The 13536-nt window shown below is 39.2% G+C and overlaps 1 pseudogene; it reads left to right on the top strand.

The window, feature by feature from the left end:
• The first annotated feature begins 583 nt into the window (after positions 1 to 583).
• On the top strand, positions 584 to 2089 carry LOC110258503 (tripartite motif-containing protein 66 pseudogene; annotated as a pseudogene).
• Positions 2090 to 13536: the final 11447 nt, after the last annotated feature.

Here is a 13536-nt window from a genome sequence, read left to right as displayed (position 1 = left end):
TATTTCTCACAAGAAGAATGGATCTTAGCATAGCTTTGTTCCATAAACTAGAGTTCTGTGATATGCTTCTCTTATTGGAGATTTCTACAGACTCCAATTAGAATCCTGATCCAGCAGAGAAATAGCAGTTGTCCTCTGAATCTGCTGGATCGGCAAAAGCATCTACACAACAGCATGAACAACAGCCAGGGCAGCAGCTAAATTTTCTCTTATCTATATTACTGAGTTCATGAGTTAGGGCCAATTTTCAGCCAAATATTCTTCACGACCTCCAAAATCTAACTAGATCCAGTAAATATCATATCTTATATTAGCTAAGGAAACCAGGTGTTGCAACAGATAAGCCCAAAATCTCATGAGAAAAAAAGACATAGCATTTGAAAAAAATTAAAACTGTTAATAATCACAGGTTATAGGGCTGCATACATAAAAACACCCAATGCAACTATGTTAATAATAACTAATGAATCATAGAGTTAGCAAGACATTAATAGGATGGCTGGATATATGTTAGTACACTGTGTACATTTTATTTTAAAATCAGTATAATGAATAGTTTTTATTTCCTAATTCTAAAATTTTTATGGAGATTCAATGGCTGAACCACAGTCAAAATGCCACTGAAGAAGAACAGAAAAAGTATGATGTTTCTCAGAATTTCATTAACTGGGCTCTCTGCAGCAAGACCAGTGTCCCCTTCCTCTACAGCAAAGAGCTGGTAAGAGGAACGCCACCTTCTCCATCACCAGTCGGGTCAGTTGTGTTTCAGATGCAGCTGCTGCTGGAGACAAAATGTAACACAGACCCTGGCTCCCTTTGGAGAATCAGATTCACGTGGGAGCCTAACTTCTGGACTAAGCAGCTGGCTTCCCTTGGCTGTATAACTACAGACGGCAGACAGCTGTCACAGGCAGATTCTCTTGCTTATGGAGGCTTCCAGGGTCCATCATCTTTCTGTCAAAGCCATCAGTCCCCAGTTGCTCTGCAAGAGACTCCCAGCCACCCCTCCTACAAGTTCCAGTCTCCAGCCCTGTGCTCCTCATCGGTCTGCTGCTCTCATTGCCCCCCAGTGTCGCCCTCCCTCAAAGGCCAGGTCCCCCCACCCAGACTGCACCCAGCCCACAGCTTTAGGCCGCCCTCTGAGATGCCCCAGCAGCTGGGGTCCCTGCAGTGCTCCGCCCTGCTGCCCAAAAACAAAGACCTGCCCTGCCACCCGCATTCTCCCAAGCTGCTGCAGCCCTGGCTGGACATGGAGCCCTCCTGCTGAGCCGGAGAGCAGGTCCCAGCGGCTGGGGCAGCCGCCGGCCCTCCAGCCCGTGTGCGTCGTCCCTCCCCAGGATGCTCAGTAGGGCACCCACGCGCACCCTGCCTCACACACACCCTCTGTCCACCTCCAGTTTGGCCACCACCCGGAGCTGAAGCTCAGCCACTTTCAGCAGCAGCCACAGCAGCAGCTACCACCGCCGCCCCTGCCACCACCCCTTCCCCGCAGCAGCCACCCCCTTTCCTGCCTCCATCCCAGCACCTGGCTCCCGGTCAGCAGGAGGGCCCTCCTGGGCCTGCCTGTGCCCAGAATGTGGACATTATGCAGGACAAGTTTGAGCTGGAGGAGATGCAGAAGGACCTGGAGCTCCTCCTTCAGGCTCAGCAGCCCAGCCTGCAGCTGAGTCAGACCAAGCCCCCTCAGCACCTTCAGCAAACCATTGTGGGGCAGATCAACTACATCGAGCGGCAGCCAGCGCCCATCCAGCCCCAGAGCCGGGTGGACCCTGTGCAGGCTGCAGATGAGCCCCCAGCACTTGAAGGCCCAAAGCCAGCCCTTCCTCTTGATAAGAACACCACGGCCAGCCTGCCCCAGGCAGCCGGCGGGGAGACCCCGCACCTTGTCCCTGCCCTGGGCAGCGCCGCCCAGCACTCCTCTCCGAAGGTGGTGAGAAAGGTACTAACAGAGCCAGCTTTCCCTGACCCTGCGGGACCCTGTGCCCATCAAGACCTCAGGGACCCGGCCCAGGATGATTTGACAGGGGGGAGGAGTGTCCCTGTTCCACCCCGGATGCTCCAGAGCCCTGACTCTTGCCGCCTGTCCTAGTGAGTCAGCAAGGCCCTCCGCCACCCCCTCCCAAGTCCAGGAGCATGGGGAGAGGTGGGGCGAGGGGAAAGAAGCCAATTACGGACCGCTGACTCTGTACGGGGACTGTGTGTGCTTCTCAGGCGAGGTCACTTCACCTTCCTGACAGGTCTGGGAGGTGGCATCCTTGTTTTATAGCTAAGGAAACTGAGATCCAGGCTTCTACAGCTAGTAGATGAGAAGGCTAAGGTGTATCTACATCTAGAATCTGAAGCCTAAACTTTTTTCCTCTGCAACCGATGCGAATGGGGAAGAGTCCTCTGTGGCCGCACAGTCCAGTTGGTTGGCTTAGGACTGGAATGATGAGCATGCTGGGGGAGTGGTCTGGAAGGCGTCCTGTGGGGGTGGCTGAGCACTAGGGGCACTGGGGTGTCTCGAAGACAAGCTCTAGGAGCCCTTCCTGTCTGTCCACCTGCCGCTCCCTGGAAGGGTTCATGGCAGTAACCCAGGGTCCCAGGACTCCTCAGCAGCCCTACTCTCAGTTGCCCTTCACGCCTGCTCAGGCCATGCTCCTGAGCACTGGCACCTCAGCACTGTGCACACCTTTCCCTCAGCCCTGTGTGTCCCTTGGCTCCATCCCACTCATCCTTCTGCCTCTTCAGGCCCAGGACTCCAGTCTCCAGGTGCCTCCCCTCAGCCCTGTTCTCGAAGCCCTGTCCGCTGGTCTATACCCTCCTAGCCCACATCCCCAGCCCTGCGCATCCTCTGGGCTCTTCAGCCCCAGTTCCACTAGTCCTTCTGTGCACCTGCCCCTCCTCATGTCTCTCCCAGCAGCAACACTGCCATCTGTGTCCTAGATCAGTCTAGCTCAGGGCTACGTGAGAGTTTGAAAAAGGAAGAGATGGCACAAGTGAAATGTCAACTTGGCCACTTCCTATGACTCTTGAGGTCTAGGCAGGCCTGTGGTGTGCATGGCTCTCTGTTTCTGCCCTACCTGGCTTATCCTTTTGGAAATGGTTTGGCTTTAAAGGCCATAGAGATTCTGTAAATTGGCCATTTGTGACTCTTAAAAAAAAAATTATGATGTTTCTGCAAGTACTGACAATGTGGCAAACAGAACAGAGGAACAGGCTTGAGAATTAAACTCACACATACATAGAAGCTTGATATGGACACTGTGGCCTAACAGACAGTGGGAAAATCACAGACTTGTAATACTTGGTGCTAGGAAATCTGACTATCCATACAAAGAAAAAGAAATCAAATTGGACCCCTACTTTATATGATTATGAGAGAATCAATGCCAGGTAGATTAAAGTCCTAAATGTGAAAGTCAAATACATAAAATCTTTAAAAAATAATATGAGATTTTCTTCATGACTTTAAGAGACTGATTTCTAAGACAAAACATAATGTCAAAGGCAACACTGACATAGCGTATATATATTAAAATTAGAATCTTTTAAAAGCTATAAAAAATAAGCTGAAGAATGCTGACTATACAGAACATATAAAGAACTTAGTACATAAAATAACAAGGCAAATGAACAAAGTTTGCAAAAGCTGAACTCCAAATGGCCAATAAGTGCATTAAAACATACTCAAGCTCTTTAATAACAAGGCAAAAGCAGATCAAACCCACACTATGACACCACTGTATCATAGAATGATTGGCTAACATGAAAGCCTGCCAATTATCAGTGTTGGTGAGGTTGTGGATCTATGATGACTTTCATACTCTGCTGGATGTCAGACCAATCAGACAAAAATTGTGAAGACCACATTGGCAGTATCTTTAAAGTTCAATATATGCATAGCCTGCAACTTAGCAATTCTACTTCCAGCTGCAAGCCTTAGAAAAAGGAGTGTGCATCTCAGAAAACATACATAGGAATATTCTTAACATCATCATTTACAATGGCCAGAAATTGGACACAACCCAATTGTTCATCAACATTAGAGTAAATGAATAAATTGTGGTATACTCACAACAGAATATAGAAAGCAATAAAAAAACTGATGAACCACAGCTATGGGCCATTGGGAAGAATCACAAACACAGAAAGAAATGGGAAAATGCAAAGCAAACAAGAAACCTATCCAAGGCAGAAAAGAACACTAATAGATATTGACAGATAAACATACATCTTATGAAATTCTAAGACACTCTTTCCATCCTCACTTCTGTCAGAGTATTGAACTTAAGAATGCACAAGGACTGTATTGTTACAATGTGAAGAAGACAGGTTTTAAAGACTTATAATCAAAACTTTTACTAGGGTATTGAATACATTTAGTCTTATTAGAAAATTAAAAAAAAAAACTTTGGTCATGGTAGACGAAGATACTTGAGTAAAACTCTCCAACACACCAGCCCTTACCTTCAGCAGTAGATAAGTCCAGAGGAAGTTGAAGCTTCTGATCTTGAAGGTAATTGTAACAAAAAACCCCAACCCAACTTAAGCACTAACAAGGTGAACCCAGTACTCAAACTCAAGAATAGAAGGCACGTGACTATCTCCAGGTGTAACTAATATTTATCTCAGACCTAAGTGTCTTATACAACATTGATCATCAAGAAAATACAAATTAAAACTACCATGCAATTCTAACAAATGACCACTAACACAGAAAATATTAAAAGATTGAGAATAGCAACAACAATAATGTAAAGCAAACTGCTTTGTCAGAAATAACTGGTGGGAGTATAATTGAGATAATCAGTTGGAAAGGTATTTGGAGGAATTTACTCAAGCTGAATCAGGATGTAGCAAAAGATTATCAGGATAATATATGCAAAAGAATTGTGCATGAATTTATATGAAAGTACACATATGAGACTGTTCATAGAAGTATTATTAATGAAAATGCAAATCAGAAACAACAAATACATCTTTCTACAGTATGATAAATGTATTATCATCACATATGCCAATGAAAATTAATGAATTACAACTCTTTGCATCAAAGATGTTTCACAAATATGATATGAGCAAAACCAACACAAAAGTATACATAGTAAGATCCTACCCACGTCAAGATTAATCACAATAAAATGAGTTCATGGTGATCAAGTCCATTCTTTCTGCTGGATGGAGATTATTGGCTGCAATGGGATGTTACACTTCTGGCTTGCTGTTAATAGTCTGTATCTTGTTATGTGTTTTAGATAATAGGTCTATTAAGCTTTTGACAATTCATCCAGCCCTATTATTATGAACATAGGATTTTTAAGTAAACAAGGTACTTAATTCATTAAAAAAAAGAGCCAATCCTTCTCCCTGAAAGAAAACAGAATACAGAAATTTTGAAAATAAGCATGTATAGAAAGTTCAGGCTTCACAGCAGGGGCAATGGGAAACAAGCGCCCTGACAAGCAGATATGCTTAATCACTGACATTGTTTATAATCAACTGCTTATCATGACATTTGACAGAAGACTGAATTTTAACTGGTGTATTAAGTTTTTACAAACAATTCACTCCCCTACTGCCTGCACCCAAGACAGACTATTCTCGGGTCCCACCCCTGAATGTTCACCACTTTGAACAAATAGCAAGTGGGAATTACAATTTCAATACCAGACAAAATATTATTCTAAGCCATGAATTAATAATATATGTTGAGAAGTGACATGTGTTAACTTATCAAAGTATGAAATGATCATGAAACATACATACTGTGAAATGCAGGAATCAAAACATGTAATATGGAACCACATCAATTTAATCAATAGTTACTGAAGGCTTACTTTGCGTCAGGCCCTCTTCCAGGTGCTTTGAAGACATTGGTTAATGAAAGGTAAAATCCTCTGTGCTCACATAGCTTTTATTTCAGTGGAGAGGACCAAAAAACAAACCAATTCAGCAACAATTGCACTTAGAATTTTTCTCACATCATTTTCAAAAGCTAATAGATCAATGAGCCAGATGAAAACAAAAATGCAGAAGACTCAACTTACACAATTAACATCCTTAGACTGTGTGTTAAACTTTTACAATAAAACCAGAAATGGAGTTTTTAATAGTAATTAGTATAGATGAAATGTTTACAACATCATCATCATCACTATTCTATGGAAGCCACAATCATCAACCCACTACCAAAAAGAAGTCATGTTCACACAGACAATATTCTTTTACTTCCCTGCAATAAACTCAATAAGTGTAGAAATCAAGGATGTAACTGTAGGTAAAAAATTGAGTATGTCTGAAAACCAAATAACTTTTAGACTAAAGATGAAAGCTTGGCCTCTCACTCCACTCTTTGGAAGGTAAACTACAGGGGGTGGCTGAGGTACACCCCTTGCAGGTCTTACCTTTCTCACTGGGAGGGGTTGCTCCAGCTTCCCAACTCCTCCCTCTGCCCATTTCCAGACTGCTCTCCTGCAAGCAGGGAAGGTGCAGGAGTTTCCAGGAATGGCTTTCATTGGTTCCCAGCCCTCACCTTCAATTGGCCAGTGCCGATGTCCTGCGATCAGACATCACCTGGGGAAACTCCCTGGTCTTTCCCTGCCTCCACCTCCTTGTGGGCGATGAAGGTCTGTGGGAAATAGGGTGTAATACTGCAGCTGTGGCTTGAATTCTATCCCTGACCCAGGGAACCTCTATATGCTGTGGGTGTGGCCAAGAAAAAAAAAAAAAACTGAGAGTATTTTCCCCCTTAAAAGTGGTTAGTTACTTTGGAAGTTTATTTGTATTTCCTTTCCTTAGCTCCCTGATTGATTTGTTTTATCATTTATATATATATTTTTTTTCTACTGTTCAGCATGGTGACTCAGTTACACTTACATGTATACATTCTTTTTTCTCACATTACGTGTTCCATCATAAGTGCCTAGACAGGGTTCCCAGTGCTACACAGCAGTATTTCACTGCTAATTCATCCTGAAGGCAACATTCTGCATCTATTTACCCCAAGCTCCCAGTCCCCCCCATTCCCTCCCCCTCCCTCTTGGCAACCACAAGTCTATTCTCCAAATCCATGATTTTCTTTTCTGTGGAAAGGTTCCTTTGTGCCTTATACTATATTCCAGATATAAGTGATAGCATATGGTATTTGTCTTTCTGACTTACTTCACTCAGGATGAGAGTCTCTAGTTCCATCCATTTTTAATTTTTTTTTAAATACCTTGCAAGGCTCATTTGGCTTTTTCTCATACTTTAAGGAGGAAGTATGGTCTACTGAGACTTTCTAACACCCTGAACACTGACATTCTATTTTGATTTTAATCTAATGACTACAAGCTATATGACTCCATGAATACGCACTAATTTAGAATATTATCTAAATTCTGAAACCAGTCTCTGTCTTTAATTGTTTCAGCTTGGAAGTATTTTCACACCTGAGTTCCACTTAGAGATTGCATCTCATTATTTCCACCATCATCCATTACATTATCCAAGCAGGGATTCCATTAGGTGTCAGTTTTCACATGGGCCTCCAGCCATTACAGCTGTGGTTATACTCCTGACTCAACCAGGCAGCCTCTGTTTTCCCGCTGAGCCTTCCCCAAAATCCTCATCTCTGTTTCATGTAAACTCATTGTCCTTTCCATGTCACTTCATGCTAGAATATTTTCTTCTTGCCTCTTAAATATCCTAGGCAGATCTCTCCACTAAGTAAACCTGCTCTTTGCAGTTTTTTTAAGCTTTCTTATTGTGCTGTTTTCTATGAGAATGTTGCAGATGGTCTTGCCCCACCATTTTTCTCCCTCAAATTACTTCCTTCCCACACATGACATTTCCATTTTTAGAAAAACAGTCCTCTTAGAGCTCATACTTTCCAGGTATGCACCTGTCCACATTCTTCTGGTTCTAGTTCATGTTCTCCACCTTTGTTACAGTTGTGATGTGAGTGACTTCAGTAAATATGATGACTTTTTACAGAAGGATTCACTCACTGGCCCCCTGATTCCTCTAATCCAGTGATATTTTTACGTCCACTCCATTAATCCCATTACAGAACCAGAATCTGCATCTTATAATTTAGAACAGCTCGACCTCTGATTAATTTTGCATTGTAGCTTCTGACAGTAGTCATTTCAGCTCTCATAATCCCCATATTTCCCTACTTCCATGGACCCATTACCTTCCCATCTGTCCCTATTCATTCTCAATTATTTATTTTCTATGTTAGTTCTCCTTCCTTATATCCTAGGGAGGCCATGTAATAAGACTTTAATCTCTTTCTCAAGACCCTTCTTTTTCAAGACTTCTATATTTAAAGTGCCTTAAAGTTCCTCTCATGTAAAACCTTGACTTGAATAAACTTATCTTCATATTTCGATCACCTTCCAGAAACTGATAATGTCACACATAGAAAGTTGTTTTTTATAAATATCTTTTTTTGTTGTTACCAAGTTTTTTCTTGACCCTGGTGTGGTTTGAATTCAATGTATCCATAGTAACTTGATTAACAGTTCAAAATACATTAATTTCAATGATAGATCAGAGTACTCAGTACAGTAACATAAAATGTAAATCTTTAGCTACAAAGTTTTATTTTATCATTTTTTTCTTCTTAATATGTCTACTTACTCTACAGTAATTATTTTGAATATAATGGATATATCAATAAATATTACATTAAAATATTTTTGGCTTGATATCAGGTGTCATATTTTAAATGAAATGTTTTCCAGCCACTATTTTTATCTTGATCTTTCTTACGTTTTTCACTTTTAGGAGAATGAACAGGTTTATTCTTGAAATAATGAAAAGTAAAATAAACACCCCCAGTTTGTTACATGGATATCAAATAAGAACAGTAAAAGAAAGAAAAATCACTTAATTTTATCTTTTAGACAGTATTTTTATAAACCTAATTTGGAAATAATAGCACTATTGAATACCTACAGTACAAAGGAAGTCAAAAATTGTGAACAGGCTAAATTTGGCACCAGTTAATTAAATAAATTATACTTCTTTTTTTTTTCTTTTTAGGGCCACACTTGTGTCATATGGAAGTTTCTGGGCTAGGGGCCGAATTGGATCTGCGGCTGCAGGCCTACACCACAGTGATGGCAACACCAGATCCAAGCCACATCTGCAACCTACTGACCTACTCCACAGCTTGCAGCAATGCTAGATCCTTAACTCACTGAGTGAAGCCAGGGACCAAACTCTCATCCTCATGAAGACAGTGTCCAGTTCTTAACCCAGTGAGGCACAACAGAACTTCTAAATGATAAATTCTTGATTTTCATATTTGAGTTGTTTACACTTTTATTTCTGAGTTGTAGGTTACATAAAACATGTGAATTAAGAGATGTTTCTGTAATTTGAAATGATAAACCCCAACCATAGCTAGATTAATGGGACTCATGAAGTGCTGCTGTGTTAGAACTTGAGGCTGGGAATAAAATGGTCATGCCTAGTAAATGTATCCTTTAACCAATCATGGAAAAGAAGGTTAAAGATTGATAAGCAGAATCTTTCAGAATCTAAAGGCAGGTAGATATGGTACTAAATGAAAAAGACGATTGTGCTTGTAGGAAATTACTTATCATGATGCCTAATGATTCTAGTCCTCAATGAACTAGGGCCACAGCCCAGGAAGTGTGTTGCACATTAGTGGCATCCAAAATTTCAGGATGCTTGATGATCATTAGAGGTGCCTGTGGACATGTACAAAAATTCTAGATTTTTTTTTCTTTTTAAATAACCTATCAACAGGAATTTGTATTTTATCTTTGGTAGTCACCACCAAATATTTTCATACCACTGTAGTTTCCGACCAAGGACTGCTAAAAGCAAATGAATTAGGGTGAAAGAGATTATACACCTGTTTTTAAAATAAGCTTAAAACTTGTTAGAAGCCAAAGGAACTAAGGGCCAAAGATTAATTAGGGAAAATTTGTAATCTGTGACTTTACCAAGGTACCACTCCACTTTGAATTGGGGGTTATGTTATCTGTAAAATTTCCCTTAACTTTTGAAATAATTTTACTGGATTTTCTGGAAATGGTAATAATGGCATTGCAGTACATTTAAAAACATGTTCTTTTTTATGTCTGCTGGAATAAGCAAGCACGTCCATTACTATTTAGTGTAGATGATGGTGATGATTTATTATATACATGTGTATGATGATACTCTCCATGTCTACCATTGCATAGGTATCTATGGAAGTGTGAAATTATCCTAAAATATAGGAATAAAAATTTATTATCTTACAATTTTTGCAGGTCAAGATCCAAAGGCAGCTTGCTTGGGACTTCCGGCTAAGGGTGTTGACAAGGTTGCAATTACGGTATTGCCCGGGACTGGAGTCATGTTAAGGCTCAATTAGGGTTGAATTTGCTTCCAAACTTACTCATGAAGTGGTTGACAGGATTCAGCTCCTCTGATTTATTAGACTGAGGTTCCTTGCTGGCTATGGGGTAATGGCTGGACTCTGTTCTCTGCCAGGTAGACTTCATGAGAGACAGGATAAGCACATTGTCTGGGAAGAAGGGATCGCAAGGGGTCCTCTCTAAAACACCTGCTGCAATCACCTCATTCTGATCTACCGCATGACTGAGTGAAGAAAGCAAAAAGCATCAACTTGTTATAATTGCTCATGGAATAAAAGGCCAACATTTATCCAGGCAAAAATAAAAATATCGGTAAATGGCAAACATGTAAAAGAGATAAAAATTATAATATAAACTTGTTTTCTCCAATGATGCTCCGAGAATCTCACTAAAACATTCACTATAAACACAGCCTGTGATCCTACTGCCTTGAGTTGTCCAAATGAGATTTTTAAATGTGGTTGATTATGGCAACAACATATCCAAGAAACCTGTGTCATTATTTGAAAAGCACCCATTGACTATCTTTAATCCAAGAGTGCATTATCTACTCCTTGCATTCCTACTGTACCTTATATTTTATAAATGTTCAATAAACATTCATTGTAAAAAAGACAACCAAGCATTTACTTGTACTTCAGGCATTCAAAGTGGTGGAATATGTGGCTACCAGTTTGAGAATTCATAGCATATTTGAAGAGACAAGAAATATATGATTTAAAAAAATGCATGGAGGGACTTGGGGTTTGGGATTGGCATATGCACACTGAGGTATATGGAATAACTGGTCAAATGGGACCTGCTGCATAGCATGCAGAACTCCACCCAATATTCTGTGATAATCTATATGGGAAAAGAATGTGAAAAAGAGTAGATGTGTGTATATGTACAACTAAATCACTTTGTCGTACAGTAGAAATTATCACAACATTGTAAATCAACCATACCTCAGTACAAATTTAAAAAAATTAAAAAAATAAGATGCAAATATCAAAACAACATAAAAGTAGGCATCAATATATAATAAATTAAATATCTTTAATAATGTGAGATAGGACTTAGTCATGAGTAGATGAAGATTCAAGAAAAGTTATAGGGTAAGGTGAGCAGCTGATATAACTCATTTAATTATTTTTAATTTTTTTAAAATTGAAGCATAGTTAATTTACAATCTTGTGTTAGTTTCAGGTGTACATCAAAGTGATTCAGTTTATATATATATATATATATATATATATATATATATATATATATATATATATTTATTTATACTTTCTATCCTTTTTCAGATTCTTTTCCAGTACAGGTTAAAATAAGATATTGAATATAGTTCCCCCTGCTGTACAGTAGGTCCTCAGTGTTTATCTATTTTATGCATAATTATGTATCTATGATAATGCCAACCTCCTAATTTATTGCCCCCACCCTACTAATTATTTACTTTTATCAAGTAAATGAAGATAACTGTGTGAAAGGGTTTACATCAACATTCAACTAAAATAATGAAACATTGTTTTGAATACTTAGAGCCAAAGATATTCAAGAAGAAATGACAAACATACAAACACATACATACGGGCTTTTAAACCCTGATACATATATGGACACATGCATAAATGAATGGATGAATGAGTGATTAGTGAAATTAGAGAATTATTGAAAACTTGAAATATTCTCTCAAACTTCATCCATTTGATAAGCAAAATTTTAATAAAAATCCCCCCCTAAAAAAACTTTATGGATTTTGGCAACTTTAAAAATAACCTATGTTGTGAGCCACATGGGAATCTAATAAACTGTACAAATGAACCTTTCCACAGAAAAGAAAATCATGGACTTGGAGAATAGACTTGTGGTTGCCAAGGGGGAGGGGGAAGGAATGGAGTGGTTGGGGTGCTTGGTTTAATAGATGCAAACTATTGCTTTTGGAATGGATTAGCAATGAGATCCTGCTGTGTAGTGCTGCGAACTATGTCTAGTCACTTACGATGGAGCATGATAATGTGAGAAAATAGAATGTGAACATGTATGTGTAACTGGGTCACCATGCTGTACAATAGAAAAAAAATTGTATTGGGGAAAAAACAATTTAAAAAACCTAAATAAATAAAAATAAAAAAATTAAAAAACTTAAGGACAAATACTATTTTTTTCTTTAGTCATTTCTGTTTTTCCTAATTTTTGTGGTGCATATGCCTCCCTTTTATTTAGATAAGTCATTTTTTTAAATGCAACAAAAGTAATTGATAAACAAGATAAGTAAAAGAAGATGACAATACCTCTTTTCATGAACTGCTTGAGAGTTTATCAGGCAACACATTGCTTTCATGCTGTAGATTGAGAAATGCCTTGTATAATGTATTTTGTTACTTAGGATTTTTCTTTCACATGCATGTGTCTTTTACATATAGTCTTATGCTTGGTTGCATTGCACTTGTACATTTAATTTAGCTTAATTTTACACCATCTTCACTTCTATACATGAAGATATATGGTGAAGGCAAGTTCTTATCCTAGATAACTCTGATCTCATGGAAGAGGTAAAGATATTCCATATAATATCTTATTTCTTCTTATATTGCAGACTGTTAGCTAGTCAAAATGACTCAAGAGGCAAACTTTAGCTATGATGTAGTATCTTCCAATTTCTGACAGGCTTCGTTTATGCACAAAAGGATTGCCTTTTGCTTATTCCATGCACACACTCAGTCTTACTTTGTCTTCAGAAATGCTAACCTCACCAAGGAGGGATTGATGTTTTTATCTCTATCAGAATAAAATTTCTCATTGTTCCCTTGGGTTCTGCATTTGCCCTTGTTTTTGAAAATGTCTGAATTTTGTTTTTTCCTACAGAACATTTATATACTACAATATTATATTAGTGCTTAAGTCCAGTATTGAACAGATATAAAGCAAAAAATAGACTGTATTTCAGAATTGCTCTCCCTGCATCCTGACCCTATCATTCGTTAGTGAAATAACTTTAGATAAGTGTTTGAAAACTCTTTAAATGGCAGTCAACTTAAAATGGTTTAAGAACTTGATCTTATTGAAGAACTGAGGCCAAAAAATTCTGATCAGAATGTCAAAATCATTTGCAATTTTTCACAACCAAATAAACAGCCAGTATAATCAATCACTAAGAGCTACCCTATAAATGTGTTAAATATTA

This window comes from Sus scrofa, chromosome 3 (assembly GCF_054392235.1).
Source record: "Sus scrofa isolate SSC_HxYL_T2T_F1_AM1 chromosome 3, Sscrofa_HxYL_maternal_Yorkshire_Landrace_v2.0, whole genome shotgun sequence".
Lineage (NCBI taxonomy): Eukaryota > Metazoa > Chordata > Mammalia > Artiodactyla > Suidae > Sus > Sus scrofa.
The sequence above is the reverse complement of the archived record's forward strand: the minus strand, read 5'-3'. Positions and strand labels throughout refer to the sequence as shown.